Below are 3351 nucleotides of genomic sequence, written 5' to 3'. Positions count from 1 at the left end.
ACTAAGGAGTTGGAGGTTGCTGTGAGCTGTGACACCCCAACAATCTATGGAGGGTGATAAAGTGAGACTCTGTCTCAAAAGAAAAAAAAATTTAGACATATTTATACAGATGACATTAGTTAGAAAATATTATTCAAAAGCTAATAGATATGCTTATAAGTTACAGCAAGACTTACCAGAATAATCCAGGAAAAGACTGTGTTTATTTTTATGCCATTTTGGAAAACTTCTGACTAATGGAAGTAGAATATATTTTTTCTTTTCAGATGTCATTTTATGAGGCTCAGTTACCTGATTAACTGAGAACAGCGCCTTTGTAGGTGGTAACTGTTTTTATCTACACCTTTCTGACTGGTTGTCCAGCACATGTACTTCCTGCCTTGGCTCCCAGTCATAGCCAGATGGACAGTAATGTCTACCTGGTTCAAGTGCCTGATTTACAATACCTAAAGTTGTATGGTAATTTAGACTAATGATAGTAACAAAAAGAATTAGATGGGGGTGGGGTGGGGGAACCTGAACAATATTATTGATAAATTGCATACAGGTTTACTTAACCAGCAACTTAGATGCCTGGAGCCATTAGCAATATGTAGGCCATCTATGTGATCTTGTTCCTATTCCAGTCCTTTCTCACTAGGGATCCGTAAACTCCTCTCATCCTTCCTTAGTCTCAGGTATCTTTTCCTTCAGTTCCACCTAACTGCTGACAATTTTTGAAACATTACTGAATGCCAGACCTGCTACATTCCAGAACCTTTTTTACATTTAGTTTTTATTAAAACCCTCAGGGTAAGAATTATCTTTTTGAGGGGAGGAGACAAAATGGCTGACTGAAGCCAGCTTTCCAAAGAGGCTCCCGTCCAGTAGGAGAGTTAAAGGACAAAAATTCAGCAAGTAACCTGGTGGATTTGAGCTGCACCAAGAGAGCAGGTTGAAGAATGCAGGTCAACCCCGCTGAAGCGAGCTGCAACCACAAGGATACAAACAAAAGGTACAAAATCCATCACCAAGCGGACAGGAGTCTCCTCCCCCATAAGAATGGCTCAGAGTGCCCCACAAACAACCAGGCAGAGTTCAAAGGTCCTCCCACTACACTCCATGGGAGAGACCCTCTAAAACTGGACCTACCTCCGCTACTAGGGTGCCACAGCATCCTCCTGAAAGGCATACAACTGTATAAACTGTGTATAGTCTCTACCTAGAATTCTGAGCTCCCAGCACTCTCCTTCACTCACACTGAGGTCTGGAGGCCAGTCCCGGTCAGCAGAGAAGGAACCACACCAGAGTGGCAGTTCCCTGAGGCACAGTGGACAACTGTCTTTTGGTGACAATACAGCCAGGCATAAAACTGTGTAAAGCTGTGTGTGTTCTCTGCCCACAACACCAGGCTCCCAGTGTTCCCTGCGCTCCCCTGTGCTCTCGCTCCAAGGTCTGGAGGCCTGTAGCCCAGGGGTCCAGACTCTTGGGCGATTGCTCGAGGGGTATAGACAGTGCTGGGCTGCAGCTGGTCAGTGCAGACTCTACGGTACAGGAGCCAACAGAGGACGGTTGGCCAGAAGGGAGCTACACCAAAGCCGTGGTTGCCTGAGCCATAAAACAGCAGCCCTCTTTTGCTAGCAATACAGCTCACTACCGAATATTCTGAAGCCACACCCCCGTCTCCCTGGGCAACCAGAGACTCTGAGTATAGGATTTGCCTGAGGCAACTCATACTTGCAAACCAGGGAAACTCCCAGAGCGGGGCTGACCCAGAGGTCCACTTTACTAAACCTAAGACGCACCTGGCCCTCAGGGGATCGTCAGCCTATAGACAATACAAGAGCAAAGACAAGCTGATTTGGAACTCAATTCAGCTTCTCTTCTGCAGGGGAAATGCAGAGTTATTCTGTTCTGTTCAGTCAGTAACATTAATCAGGGGCGAGACTGGACCTGAGTGAAAACCCCTCAACCTTCATCAAGCGCCCGAGGTTGTCAGGCCTCACCTCGTCCTGCTAGAGAGAGGCAGAGCGCAGCGGCCTGGCAGAATTCCTTGTGATTCAGGCAGATGCAAACACCTGGAGTACCAATTCACTACAGACAACTGGGTAGCCAATTGAAGGGCTATCAGTGACTGGGTGTGACAGTGGTGCAAGGTGGGGAAGGAGGCAGCAACCTTCCCAGACTGATCTATTGGCTGGGTGGCTCCTCCAGACTCCACGCAGCACTGGAGCAACCCATAAAAGAGTAGTCACCAGACCCCTGTGATCCAGTTCTCAAAGACCTCTTAAATTCTCTCACCCAAGACAGGTGCAGACTAAGACAATTGATTTGGATTTTTTGAACTGAACCAATCGCCTGAGGATGAATCAGGTGGTGCCATGGGTGCATGGTACTAGGAAGGTTTGATTTTTCTTTTCCAATTGTTTGCTGGTGGTGGGTGGGGTGACTTAATTGCTGATATTTCTCCACAGCTGAGACTTCAATCCAGAGTATCTGTTTCACTAGGGTGGAACAGAAACCAGCTGAAAACAAGATAAAACCATTTAGCCCCACCACACCAGACAGGGCCCCAGTTTCTCAGGCCACAACACTGTACAGGCCCTTGACAAAGCCCCAGGGGAAAAAATCAAAGGGAGTAAAACAACCATGGGGCAGAATCAGCGGAAAAACTCTGGTAACATGAATAACCAGAATAGATCGACCCCACCCAATGAAAGATATGGCAGATGTAATTGAAGATCCTCTTCATAAACAACTGGCTGAGATGTCAGAAATCAAATTCAGAATTTGGAATGCAGACAAGATTAACAAAGTGGAATTAAAATTAGAGGAGAAATTCAAAAGTTGTCTCAAGAATTTAACGAATTTAAAGACAAAACTACCAAAGACTTACACACACTGAAGCAAGAATTTGCAGCCCTCAAAGATATGAAAAATACAGTAGAATCCCTCAGCAACAGAATGGAGCAAGCAGAAGAAAGGATTTCTGACATTGAAGATAAAGCCTTTGAATGCTCCCAAACTCTCAAAGAGGAAGAGAAATGGAGAGCAAAAACGGATCATTTTCTCCAAGAACTCTGGGATAATTTGAAGAAGGTGAATATCCAAATCATTGGAGTTCCAGAAAAAGAAAAAGTGGCCTCACTGTGCACAGAAGCCCTTCTGCATGAAATTATGAAAGAGAATTTTCCAGTCATGCCTAGAGATTCTGAAATTCAGATAGCGGACAGTTTCAGACCCCAGCATGACTCAACCCCAATAAGACATCCCCCAGGCATATCATAATTAACTTCACTAAAGTTAATATAAAGGAGAAAATTCTCAAAGCTGCCAGGAGAAAGAAAACCATTACCTTCAAAGGGAAGAATA

Source organism: Nycticebus coucang, chromosome 13 (assembly GCF_027406575.1).
Source record: "Nycticebus coucang isolate mNycCou1 chromosome 13, mNycCou1.pri, whole genome shotgun sequence".
NCBI lineage: Eukaryota > Metazoa > Chordata > Mammalia > Primates > Lorisidae > Nycticebus > Nycticebus coucang.
The sequence above is the reverse complement of the archived record's forward strand: the minus strand, read 5'-3'. Positions refer to the sequence as shown.